This window comes from Centruroides vittatus, unplaced genomic scaffold, assembly GCF_030686945.1.
Source record: "Centruroides vittatus isolate TY-2023 unplaced genomic scaffold, ASM3068694v2 contig_628, whole genome shotgun sequence".
Classification (NCBI taxonomy): domain Eukaryota; kingdom Metazoa; phylum Arthropoda; class Arachnida; order Scorpiones; family Buthidae; genus Centruroides; species Centruroides vittatus.
The window spans coordinates 27806-42565 of NW_027122385.1; the positions used below are offsets into that span (position 1 = coordinate 27806).

General features: G+C 34.6%; 1 long non-coding RNA gene across 1 annotated transcript; it reads left to right on the forward strand.

The window, feature by feature from the left end:
* The first annotated feature begins 7805 nt into the window (after positions 1-7805).
* Positions 7806-8280, forward strand: LOC136979551 (uncharacterized). Its single transcript, XR_010881399.1, has 2 exons — positions 7806-7965; positions 8047-8280. It is a non-coding gene; the product is annotated as an uncharacterized lncRNA (long non-coding RNA).
* Positions 8281-14760: the final 6480 nt, after the last annotated feature.

Below are 14760 nucleotides of genomic sequence, written 5' to 3' on the forward strand. Positions count from 1 at the left end.
ACAAATACTGTGCCAAATTTCGTGTCTCTTTACCCCATTCTGAGATATTGAACGAAATAGACGCCAACACACATACATTGAATTTTTTGCTTTCTTTTTACTTTTTGGGTTCAGGGATCCCAAAACATGGAGATCTACAAACAACATGGAGGGTCAAATTTGACACAAGTGCAATACTGTCCATTGTTATGTATACATAACAGCCGGGAAAGTAAAACAAAAAAAAAAAAAATTGAAAATTCTCTCAAAGTAGAGTAACATATTCCTCTCTTGTAACTATAAAAGTCAATGATGTAACTGAAAAAGTTCTTGGAAATTTCTCAAAAATTAATAAATAAAATAAAATAATAATTGAATAAAAATCAAACTGTAAAATTATCGTCACTAAGTTTATTTAATGTGTTTTATAGTGACGTAATGTAAATGCTAATATTTGTTTAACCTTACAAATTTTTAAATACAGTATATAATTCAAAAAAATTATAGGGTTGAATAAAAGAACAAACAAATAAAAGAAATAAAATTTAATAATACAGATAACATTTTTTGAGAAGAATTTTTAATCGCGACGAAATTCTGTATCTTGTCAAGACTTTAGCAATTTCATTTGTATTTACAGTAACGTTCCGTTATACGCGACCAATACATTCCAAGACCTTTCTCCTCAGTGGAAATTCGTGTAAAACAGAAAATCTTTTTGCAGGATCCTTAAATTTTAAAAGTAACTTTAAAGAATTTTGATATTCTCTCTCAAACATTTTTAAAGTAATTTACATAATTGAAACAAAAGGAAGCAATGATGTTAAGCAGACATCAAGACCTGTACTAGTGAGAACTGTGGACAATGCTGCCAGTAGACATTCGTTCGTTCGTTCGACAGTGGCGTGTATGGCAACTAGGCCTTGTACGCCGGAAGAAACAGAGTGGGAAGAGTTGGCCTTATAGAAGACGGCCAATCCGAGAAGACAGATGAGAGGTCACAGACGCGACCAAAGTCGGCCTTATAGGAGATGGCCCCCGCGAGAAAGAGAGATAGGAATGCCTTCCGGGAGGACTTGGGGGGAAGCTGGTCCTATTCAGGCGTCATTGGCAAGGAGGAAAACCCGGAAAAAACTCCCGCTGCCAGCTCATCCGAGTGAGGATCGAACTTCCGATCGAACTCCGGTGTTTAGGGTCTGGTCTCTGCCAGTATGAGCGGAGACGGAGTCCACAGTAGACATTCTCCACAATATCCGGTTTAAGAGTAATGAATGTATTGTACCGTACCTGTATAATATATTTATACTAAAAATTAACAAGTTTCAAAGTGTTCCTTTATTTCATAACATCTGCAAATATTAGCCAATTCCTCAATATTCGCACTTTTCTCTATAAGAGTTCCGGAACTGAGAAAATTTCTCACCATGTGGCAGCATACCGCAGTGTTTTTCAATTTTTTTCTATTAACTTCCCCATTTGATAATTTTTCCTTGAGGCGCACCTACATCTTTATCAATGTAAAGTTGCTGCGTTTTTAGTGCTTATAATAATACACGTAAGAAGTGTTAAACGTAAAAGCTCAGCAATATATTTCTGGACATCGGGACCGAGTGAATCATCGAACAGTGGTTGTGGGTTTGCATCTCATTAACTAGCTGGGCACTTGGAGTTTTCCTGGTTTCCTTTACTCGCCTCGCATCAAGATAGGGGTCAGTTTCCCATAGAAAATTTTCCAGGATGGTACTTCTCCTTGGCAAATTGCATAAGGGCTTATGGTTTTCTTTCATCAATTTACTTCACGGCACCTCTGAATTGTCGTTCCGGCAGCTTAGTGTGACATAGCATCCTGATTATAAACCGCTGACATATCAGAAAGACTGATGCGGATCCCAGTGTTTAATGCGAAATAAAGAATGAGCGTGAATGAGCGAAGTGCTGCAAGACTTCGTGAACTTGAAAAATAGCGCAGATTTAACGCGCAATTAAACTCTTTGCTTTCTCTTTCTCATTTTTTATTCTTTTCACAAATTTCTACACTATTTTGCCCGAATGGCAAACACGGGAAAATTGGAAGAGTATTTAAAAACTCCTTTCTTCCTCACCCATACCACTATAATTGCATAGTTTATTTTAGTTTTTCCATGCTTATATTATATAGCATATATAATACTTTCGATTACTTAAAGTTAGTAGTATTTATTTGTTTGTAAACTATTATATATTTCGTAAAAACATATTAAATTAAACATACATATACATATTTAATTTCTGGTATTATTTTCAATCGTTCAATATATATTACATAATATTTTCAAAATACTAATAGAAAAACTATTGAATATTATGAAATAATTTTAAATAAATGTTAAGTTAGAATTATATTTAAATTTATTACATAATTATTATCAGAAAGGTAACATTACATTGCTGGATATATAAGCCATAATGAGTTATTATTTTTCATGGAAGTATATATTAATAGTTTATAAACCGTAACATTTGCATTTTCCATTCATGCATTTTGACTGTAAACTTCCTACCGCTTTTTTACAGGGTGCCCAACACTGACTCGATGCCCAACATTTCTCATTTATAATTGTTGATTGACTCAAATTATCTAAAATGTAAAAATTTACAATTAAAAATATAAGTAAATAAACTGAGAGAGAAGATAGAAGCAAACTTACACATCAAACAAAAGAGAAATATTACTAGAATACCATAAAATACTTTCATGATTTTGAATATTGATAATATTCAATTCAAATTTAAAAACGAAAGCAATTAGTAATTATATAGTAATATAATTATGGTCTAAGTTATTATCTTGTGAATATATTCTTTGGTTGTATTTTGTTCAAAATATTACAATTTATATAATACAAATAATCAATAAAATGTCATAACAGCCAATGAAAAGCCACATAAACAATTACAGGTTTTTACTATATTAGGAGACCATTACGGTTGTTTCATTACAGTTAATATAGATATAACATTTTTATTACAAATTACTTCTAAATTTTTAATGTGGTAAAACGAAATTTAATTGCTTCAAATGTTGGTTTCATTAATGGGTTAATGTTACCTTAGGTAGCCAAGATGGCGGCTCGTCTCTGAAACAGTGGGGACGCACGTACTAACCTAACCTAACCTATTCTAATAAATTACCATAATTATTGCCAACCAAAATATTAGAATAGGGGTAATTTATTAGAATAGGTTAGGTTAGGTTAGTACGTGCATCCCCACTGTTTCAGAGACGAGCCGCCATCTTGGCTACCTAAGGTAACATTAACCCATTAATCATTAATGTTAACAAACAAAAACTGGAATAAATAATTTTATTTCACAGAAAATCTTGAATGAAAAGAATTATCAAATCCTTTATTCTAATGTAAACAATGTCAAATTTTATAAAACACATTTATATAGATTACGTTTATGCAAAGAATAAGTAAGTTTGAACTTTCCTAATGCGAAAGTTCTACGTAGAGGTTACGAATGTTACTGGAGCTCAGTATTTATAAAAAAAAATATTAAGTGTTACAATATTCTTTTCGTTGTTAAGAAAAATTAAATTAGTCTATTAAACAATTTCGCGTCAAATCCTCATTCTGAATCAATGAAATTTATGTACTGTACTTTCTTAAAGTAGAACGATCGGAAAATCAATCTTCTGATAAACTTGTAATTTTCAGTGATCTAATTCTTAATAATAAACACTTTATAGTATATATTAAAAAAGGAATAAAAGTGTGAAATTATCGATTACGAAAAGAAAAGAATGGCCAACGACAAGTGTTTGGAAACTGGCGACAGGAAAGTCGAATTCAATGTATCTCATCACGTACTGCGCTGTGATTGGTTCAAAATATGAACATTACACTACTTTTGTAAGAAACGTTCTCTATAATTTAGCCCCTTAAAGTAGCTCCTGAACTTTCTGACGTCACTAGGAAAACTTTTTGCGTTGAGCAAACTCTCAATCTTTTTATAATTTTATTTTTTTTTTTAAATAAATCTATTTAAAGTCGGGAATTTTGAATTCAGAATGTGAAGTAGATAGCTCCGGATCGGAACTGAAACCATCCAATTCAAATATACTCAGAAGGAACGATTCGTAGTACTTCCGGGGTCCACCAGGGGCCAAGCGATTCCGTTCCCCGAACACTAGAAGTTCGGTCGTGGATTCGCGCCTCACCAGGACGGGCTGACCACGTAGCAGTTTTCCGGGTTTTCTCCACGTTTGTAACACCTGAATAGGGACCAGTTACCCTTAAAAAGACCTCCCATAAGGCAACACCCTAGAAAGATTGCCCAAGTGTTGCATTGCCGTAACTTAATAAATAAACAAACAAACCTAGTAATTCCGAACTCAAAGCTGCTAGGAATTGTTCCAGATAGTTCCAGTCGAAGCTACCAACGCGTTCTTCATTCTGTTCTTTCATAAAAACGGCTTTTTATGAATTGGAAATTCCTCTTTATTTTCTGTCTCCTCAAGCTGATTTCTTGAGTAAGTATGACTCGAGATATTAGAAATGTAGCTTCGTAAAAAGTACACGTCCACACTCAATTCCAACTCTTTTCAATGTATACAGTTTATTTACAGGAAATATACAGAGTTTGTCATCTTATTGTAAATAGTTTGTAAGTTATTAGTTTTTTAAAATCTCTATGACTTTTGAATCTCTTTGTATATTAACAAGAAACTGTTTAGATTAGGAGACTAAGCAGTTTCAACAGTTTCTGGTTTCAGAAATAGAACTAGATTTCTCGCATATATTTAGAATAATATGATAATTTATTTTTCAAATATAAAATTATAAACTTTTATTATACGAACTTGACTGAAAATTTGGACAGCTGAGATTATAAATTTAACGTTTTATTATAGAAGTTCTACTATTAAATATTCTTTTCATAAAATAGCAAAGATAATTACGGAATAAGTTTTCCAGTACTATTTATTTTATATTTGAAACATTTATCTCTAAGTTAATCACTAAATAATTTTGCCACGTGTATCATAAATAGAGCTAGGACATCTATAGCAATAAATATCAAATAAATAGTTATGAAATGAAATAGTTTATAACTTATGTGATTTTTAGTGTCTCGATATCCTAGCTCTAGTCATAAATAAGATAAAATAAAGCGTTATAAACAGATGTTCATTCTCTTTTCATTTCAGGAAAAGTTTTAATTCATTAGGTAAAGTTAATAATTGATTTACTTTTAATGATCACAAACGAATCTTTAAAAACTTTATCTCATATAACAGAAAATTGTATCTTATAATAACATTTTTATTACAATATTGTTATGTATTTTATTTTAGAGAATATAGCAAAAGCTATAAGAAAATTATAATAAAATAAAATTCATATTTTATAACTGTATGTCGTTTGAATCAACTTTGTTATTTTAAAATGAGATTTAAGAAAATGGCGGGTCATGTAGCGGAAAATTTAGAGGCGCAATGGTCCTAAGAGGAATAACATTTAAGAACCTTAAATGATTCTTATAATTATGAATACATGTTTCCTTGATATCATTGAAAAATCAGTATTTTATTTTCGGTTATGGTTATAAATAATGTGGACGGCTAAACGGCTAACACGGAAAAAGTTCATACTGCCGCTCTGAAAACTATAAACCTAAAAAATCTTGGTAGACGATCACTTCACATAGATGAAAACCTGCCTCTCACCACTCATTCTCTCTGACAGCCACATAGCTGAGGAGTTAAGGAGCAGCCTACCACTCTGGGCACCCAGAATCGAATACAGACAGGTCAAAAATTCCAAGAAATTATTTTGAGATCTGTCAAGATATTCGAACCTCGTCCTTCACTACCCGGTTTCTCTATTGTGGGTTTGGCCAAACCCATAAAAAGATTGCCATAAAGTCTTTTTACTGCTCAATTGGCAGAATAATTAAAAAAAAAATCACCCGCCTGTCAAAATCTCTATTGTGGCCCTGACCAAACCTCTGATGAGCATGAAAAATATCTTTTTAGTGCCTACAATGGAAACATTCATTCAAAAAAAAAAAAGAAAAAAAACGAAATATGACAATTTAATTAGAATTATTTGTAAAATATTTTAAGATCATTAAGATATAACAGTTAAGCACAGTTAATGTTTTTTAACCGAAAAATTGAAAACACATTGCTTAATAATATTGATATATTGCAGAGTGTAATTTTTAGCAAATTCGATTGTGTCAGAACAAATATTAATACTGAAATTAAATTTTTCTAACAACAGAAAATTCTTTATACCTTTTCAAACTTTTCTAATGTTGTAAACTCTTCGTGACGTTCGTAATCGCTACATTGGATTTTTACCTTTCAAAACACTGTCTAAACTCATTTCTCCTTTAAATGTAAATAAACGTGTTTTATAGAATTTGAAATTCCTAATTATGTATGAAAATAATTGATAATTATTTTTAATCAATATTCGTGAATTAGAAAATCACAAATTAAATTTTAATCCTTAGAAAACAGTGCACAATTATTCACATTGCTATTAACGAGACAAACATTTGAGAGCAATTTAATTTCGTTTTAAACATTTGATCATTTAGAAGTCATTTTCCATAAAAATTTCTTGTCTGCGTTAAAAACAATGACGATTTTATAGGCTTCAAATTTAACTGATAAAAATTTTGCAGCAATGGAAAATAACTTTAGGATCTTTCTTTATTTGCCAATAGAGCACCACAGAGGGTGGGCCAGTGTAAAGGTCGCTTTTAGCGTCCTAAGTCGAAAAGCCACGCGACAGAGATAACTGGACCCACCTGGCGTTGGGGCCATAAACGGCCGGAAAGATCAAAGGAGTAGCGGTTTCGTTTAGGGGTCAATGTGTGTGCTACGTGCCGGCCGGCTTGGGAAAAAAATGTAAACAAGGGACGGACGCAAATGTGAGCTACGTCGGCGGGAAATAGGGCAGACGTCTTTGGAAGCTCTCAAAAAAAAAAGGGAAAGAACTGATTGGTCGCGGGTGGTCGCAGCAGGATCCCTTAAATTGGAAGGGTGGCGAAAAAACGAGGAGAAGGGCAAGAGACTGATAATACGGTAGTCTCAGGCACTTGGACAGCCCGCTGAGCGTAGAGAGAGTGTTCTCCTCTGACAACGATCTCAGGGACGGGTAAGTGCGGATACTGGACAGGCCGTATAGTTGAGCCAACTCCGGAAAGGCGACCTGAATTCCCCGAAGTTTAACAGTCCCCAATAGACAAGTCGACGTGAGATACTACATCTTTGTAGCGTAGTGTATGTATTGGTGTCGAACATTGTACATCTTGTAAATATTTGTTGTGTAAATAAACTGTATATATTTACTTGTTGAGTGTGGAGGTGTAGCTTTCCTCGAACTATCTTACGGACATTCTCGAGTCGCAAAACCCAACTCGAGACGATTCATCGTAAAGATCGTGACGGATATTAAGGATCTTCACTGCCAGTGTATTAAATTAATCAATCACTATAAATTACTCAATATACAGTACAGTATTATCATACTTTTTTCCTACGTAATATCGTAATAATATTTTTAAACATCTCGTGTATTATAACTTCGTTCTTGATATATGTTTTTAAAATAAATTCGATTTAACAGACTTTCGGCAATAGGAGACACTCCTTCTCCCATTTATTGCGTTAAGTCGAGAGTTATGAACATAAAAATAATTATATTTGTCTCATATAATCATTAAAATCTTTAATCGTGTAATGCGGATTCTCATTGGCTATTATGATTTTCTTATTGCTTATTTTCATTATATAAACCGCTATTTTTCGAATGAAATGCAATCAAGGAATATTTTCGAAAAGTAACAAGTTAAACCATAATTATACTACCGTATATAAATATTAATTGTTTTTGTTTTTAGGTGTAAGCTGATTACTATTATAATTCTTCATAATCATGAAAGCTTTTCACGGTATTCTGATAATCTTACTCTTTTGTTCCATGTGTAAGTTTGCTTTTATCTTCGTTTTTTATTTATGAACTCGACACGTAATAATATTATTTATTCTAAATTTGTACATTTTAGTCAATTTGAATGAATCAACATTTATAAATGTTAAATGTACTTCATCAAAACAATGTTTGTCAGCGTGTAAAGCAGCATTCGGAAAAGCTGCAGGAAAATGCATGAATGGAAAATGCAAATGTTATCCTTAATGCATCATCTTTTGAAGAAGAAATCTCTACATCTTATACTGAAAGAAGTGAGATCGTAATTTTCTGATATTAATAAAGTTATAAATTTAAATATTCCATAAAAGTTAAGAATTTATTCAAAATGCTATCTTAATGTTCAATACTGTTTTAAAAATAAGCCTAATATGTAATATGTACTGAACGATTGAGAATAATAACAGGAAAAATATTTAGTTTAAATTTAATTTTTTTTCGAAATATTTGCATAGAAAAATTACATAATCAAATCAATTTATATTATCAACACTACCATACATTGTATGCTATAGTAAACCATCGAAAGCATTATCTTGCAAGATACCCAGATTATTTATGGCGAATGTGGGAGTAGTTTTTAAGAATGAGTGAAAACTCGGTCTAAAAGTTGCTGAAATTATATTTAAGGTCACTATATATTGACCTATAAATTGGATATATTGCAACAGACAAGGTATAAAATGATTGCCTACTATTTAAAACTTTATTATATTCTTTAGGGCTAAAAACAAAAGAAATCTGGTATTTTTCGGAGAAACTGGGGCCATATACATACGTGATATGTAATATAAGCTTACAAACTTTAAAATAAACTAAGTAGTTGCATATTTTATCACATTTCATAGAAACAACCAATGCAATAAATATAAATATGATATACATGATGTTTGCAAATGATTGAGTGCATTTCGTTAATGAATTATAATTAAACCAAACAATTCAGGAATATTACCATATATTAAATCATATACCAACTAAAACAGTTTTCTGCTATTAAAAAATACTCGTCTTTAGAAGACTTTAATATGGATTCTATTTTTGACGCAAACAACGTCCAACTGATATTAGATTTTTCGCCACGTGTTCACAGCATCTCCGGAGTAATCGTTTGAATGATTTCCGTAATTCGTGTCTTAATTTGACCAACGTCACTAAGTTTTGATGAGTATATACGATCTTTCACATATCTCGCCCCCCCAAAAAAAAACAAAAAATTCCAGACGCGTAAGGTCTGACGGTTATTGTAGCCAAGGCAGGATGCGGACAACTGCTTTGGCCATTTCCACTCAAACATTTATTAACACTCTTTATAACAGTGCTATAATATTGTTCTGTGTTTGAATTTTATAAATTATAATATTGCTAATTTTAAATTTATCAAAAATTAAAACGATAGTTCAAGGACGTTTGATAATAAAAATATCAAATTTTAAAAAAACATAAAATTGAATTTTAATTAATCAAAGAAAAATTGACTTTAAACCCCAGCCTTCCATGCGAGCTTTTTACTCTATCCAAACTATATTCTTTTAATAATTCCTTGAAGAAAATCACGTATTTATGTTTATTTTTCTCAACAAATGATATTGTAAATATTTATGTTATTTATTCTTCGCATCAATTATTTCTGGTGCAACATAAATTGTATTCTAATTGATGGATCTCGTTGTGTTTCGAATTGGCAAGTTATAAGGTTTCGTTTAATTGAAAATAAAAGTTTAATCATTATTCAATATTCGCATTGAAAATTTATTACCATTCGATATTTTGAAATCATTCGGTTTGTACGTGTAAGATTCACTAATGGGGATATAGGAAAGTTATTACCTCTTCTTGTCAAGATGAACGAGGGATGCAAACATAATGTGAGCGTGGTTTTCGACACCAAGACAGTCACCTTCACATAACAAGCCGTTTATTTAGAAGACAGTGTTTACATAATTCCGATCGTAAACTTCTTCCTTTTCGTCGGAAACTAACGTGCAGTGTTCAGTGTTTAGGTGACTCGTTTATCCACAGCAATCTGACGGCGATCGGTCATAGTTTTGGTGGCGATCGGACGAAGTTTTAATGGCAATCGGCGGCGATGGGAAAGACTGGCAGGAAGTCGGCGTAGTGCGGTAGCTCGTAGGTGAAGCGACGAAGAAAAAGCCAAAATGACAGGGAAACCGGCACAGAAGACAAACAAGTTGAAGAAGAGAAAAACGACTACTTTTGTCTTTGAATCTCTGTGCTTTTAAAGGATTTCTCCCTAAAATTTTGAATTTGATTGATACGAATTTTTTTCCCACTTTTCAATTGGTCCTTTTCCTGTTTCCAGGTAAAATTAGACTACTAGATCGGGCGCAGGAAAGTTCTCTCTGCGTTAATCAATTTTACACCACCATTTGACTTTGTCAGCAAGCGTTGATCGAACTTTGAAATTTTCGCTCGTATCTCGCACGATGTTTTCTAATAACTAACATTTTTTTTTGTTTTCAAAATTTACAACGCGATAGATTTTCTTTTAAAGGAATGCTACATTTTCTCGTTTATTTCTAATTTTTGTAATGTCAATGTTCGTCTGTGTCAAAGCTCGATCTTTCCCATTGTCATTCTAGACATTCCAACCTGCTAGCTTGCGACAGACAACTCGTGCTATCGGGGTCGACCGTATTGTTTATTTCCTAACTTCGCTACAGATCTATTTCATACATTTTTTTATAACAATATATTTTCTAACGTTGCAACGAATAGTATATTCGGCCTCAGGCCGAATACCGGATATTCGGCCAAACTATTCGGCTTGATTAACGCACGTACGAAAATTGGCGCGCAAACCGCATTATGGCAAGGACCCTGCTCTCTATTGGCCCGCTGCACTACGCTTCGCCAATCGCGTAAATTCTTGACAGTTGTAGCGGACAAACAGGAGCGTCATGGCTGTTTAGTTCAGTTCAGTTCAGTTATTTTTATTTAGTAAAATACCAAAAGAAAGGTACATTCCCGGTACTGTAAATAACACAACCGGGTGAGAGCGCGACAAAAAAAAATATGAATTACAGATGGTGATAATACAAAATACAGAGTACTGGGATACATAGGTAAGATAAAATGACATTAAAATATAATGTATGATACATTGAATAAATGAGGAAGCGATACAAGAAGCGCAAAAAAACACAACTGAGTAAATATAAGAGACATAAGATAAAAATATAAATTTACAAAATACAAGAGGACAAAATTGCTGTACATTAAAAAATATATACAAGATACAATCGCAAAATACAACAAAATGAGTAGATTAGATTAATTAAAGTTAAAATGCAATAATAAAAATACATAATACGGGATACAAAATACAGAAAATATGATAAGGTACAGAATATATATTACAGGGTGTGTACAGAAATTTACAGTGCCATGCATAAAAGCAGTGAAAAAGCCAACAGATGTACTGCTGAAAGATTTGCGTGACTCCAAGGGAACTTGCTGCATATAAGGCAGACAAGCCTCATACAGCAAGGTGTAGAAGGCAGACAAAGAAACTACTGGTACTTCTCACTTTACGACCGAGTTCCGTTCCGACGACTACGTCGTTAAGCGAATTGGTCGATAAGCGAGGAGCTTGCGCCGGGAATATAGGATCATTGTAAAACTATACAAAATACAAACTTCAAATTTATTCATAAAAGGACTATTATAGTACGCTATTAGCCTATTATAGTACTATAAGACAATTATAGTAAGCGCAAGCCTATTATAGTACGCTTAGTGCGCATGTCACCATTCGCCACTGGCCTGACTCTAAAACTGAGAAAGGGGATTCCCCGAATTGCAGGTCGAAACTCGATTCGTCGTAAGTGCGAGTGGTCGTTAAGCAGATAGGTCGTAAAGTGAGAAGTACCTGTACTGTCCCGGAATGGTGGTTCGTTTAAAGTACTTGGACACAAGATGAGTGAGGGCACTATAAGTGTCCCTGTGCTTGAAAAGACAATCCAGGTCTTGAGGAGGCCAGCTGTAATTGTGGGCTTCAATGGCAATTCTCAGGTGAAGTCGCTCCAGTTCCATCATAGGGCTAGAAAGGATATAATGAGTGCTGCTGTCCGTAGTACTACAGATAGCGAAAGAAGGATTTGTGGTGCCTTCATACCTGTCCAGGTAGGCAAAAAACCTACCGTGGTTGGTCAGAAACTGAGTGGTATGATGGCTGGGTGTGTACCACTTGTACGTTGAGAATTCCTTATTATCCGGAATGAACTTAGAAGTGACAGAGCTGTTGTTGTTCCATTAAAGCTGCCATGAGTCAATAAGTTCTTGCCACAAAATGTTCTTGATATTCCTTATATTTATTTTATTATAAGCGATAGGCAGAGTACCGTTGGTAGATGCCAGTTTGGCTATGGCATCTGCCCTCTCGTTTTTGAAATTACCCTGATGTGCTCTGGTCCAATTAATGTAGATACAGTTGGGAGAGTTGATTGCCTCCTCGTGGATACCAACAGCAATTGGATGAAGTGACCTGCTCTGATGAAGCGCCATAGCAGAGGCACTGTCTGTAATAATGGCGACCTTCTTATTGGAGTATTTTTCGTTGGACCAGTCAATAGCCTTTCTTATGGCTAGTAGTTCCACCTGAAAAACGGAACAATGCTCCCCAATCCTATACTGACCTGTAGCAGTTTCGTGTCCGTTACAATAGGTTACCAAGCCGCAGCCTACATTAAAGTCTGTTTTAGATCCATCGGTATAGATTTGTACGTTGGTCTGGTTAAGAGTGTCAAAATGGATCTTATGGGGAGTGGCCGGGTGCCGAGTTTGGGCAAAAGTTACGTTTGCTTCATCATCTTCCTGTTTGATGTGACGGTTACCAGGGAAAATATCCCTGCCCCACTTTATTTGCCGAAGCTTGGAATTGAGAGTGATAACTTTGTCTATTGGGGCCTTTTTTGCCAGGACTTGCAGAGAGCATTGGGGTGGTCTTATAAGCTTCTCGTGATCTGGAGGAGAAGCCTTCTTTGAGCGGCGATGAATTTTCTTTTGATGTGGGACTTATTGATGTCCTGACCCCAGCTTCCACAAGCATAAGTAGTAATTGGCAGGAATATCTGGTTGTAGATAGTGTCTAGGGCTTTGGACGCCAGGCCCTAACGTTTCTTTGCCACACCAGCGAAAGCGTTAAAAATTCTCCCTGTGCGATCCGTTATGCAGAGTCCCTGTGCGAGCGTCATGGCAATCAATCAATCAATCAATCAATGTTTTTATTAGGTACAAACAAAATGTACATTACCTGGTTCCGCAAAACAAACAATTAATCATACATATACAGTAAATATAAGTATAAACCAGAATACATAAGCTAGAGTGTTAAAAAAAATAGATGCAAATGAGTGCATACATTGAGTAACTTTAACCGTGTGACAACATTAACAGATACAGACAGTTACTACATAGCTGCTAGACCACCCATTGGGGATAATCCAACAAGTACATAATAGCACATACACAAGCACAAAACAAACATGAACCTAAAATAAAGGGCCCAGCGTAGCAACCGTCCAGACCCAACACATGTATAGCGTGCAAACAAGCATCTATACATACAATACATATAATACATTCTACCTACTAATACATACATACTAAGATATACATATACATATAATATATAGAATACATACATATACATACAATACATACTAATACATATCAAGAATAAAATACAATATATAAAAAGCACATTTCTGCGAACATGCCAGTGAGACTACAAATCTACCGTTGTTTTCACACAGATTACCGTGACAATCATGTCATAAGAAATACCCGTGAGGGATACAGCAGAGGAAAGCAGACATGCTGAGTTCCAAGGGATACAAATAACAATTGTTACACGACAAAGGTTTGTGCGAGTGATTACAAACAGACAACCGAGAGGCACATCCAGTGCCGAGTAAATCAGTTGAAGATAGTATTATGAGTAACATGATTTATATGTTTAGCCAGCCTTTGAAAGGCGTTATAAACATCCTCGCTATGCCAAATATCCGAAGGGTGGCACGGCTATCCGACCCCTGCCTCTTGCAGCAAGAGCTTTAGATCAAGCTTATCCTTGTCAAACATGATGCAGTGAAAAAGATAGTGGATCGCACCATCCTCCACCTGGCAGATCTGACACAAGTTAGAAGGCCTGTGAGTAAAACGGGCAAGGTATGCCGCATATTTACCATGGTTTGTCAAGATTTGGCTGATATAATAGTTTGAATGGTACCACTTGTTGTCAAGAAAATGATGCAAGTCAGGAATAAAGTTGTAAGCAGTGTGATGGGCATAGTTGTCCCAACAGGCCCGCCAATCTTGAAGCGAGTCAGTCCAAAGCAATCGACGAAGCGTCCGCTGGCAAAGCACATCATAAGATATTGGGAGAGTCTCGTCATTGGTGGCCTCCTTTGCCAACAAGTCTGCTCTATCATTTCCGACAACCCCTTGATGGGATCTAATCCAAGTAATACTGAATTCACAATTGGTCGTCTTAAGCGAATTCCGGATCCTTTCGGCCATTGGATGCAGGCGTGTACTTCTTAATAAGTTGTAAGAGGACAGAGAATCGGTGTGTATCTCAACGGAGATATTGTTGTAATTCTGAATGGTGTAGTCAATCGCAGAGCTAATTGCAAACATCTCCGCTTGAAAGACACTGCAATCATTGTGTAATCTGTATTTCTGATGATAAATTTCATCGTCACCATTATAAACGACGAAACTACACCCAGTAGAGTTATCCATTCTTGACCCATCTGTATATATG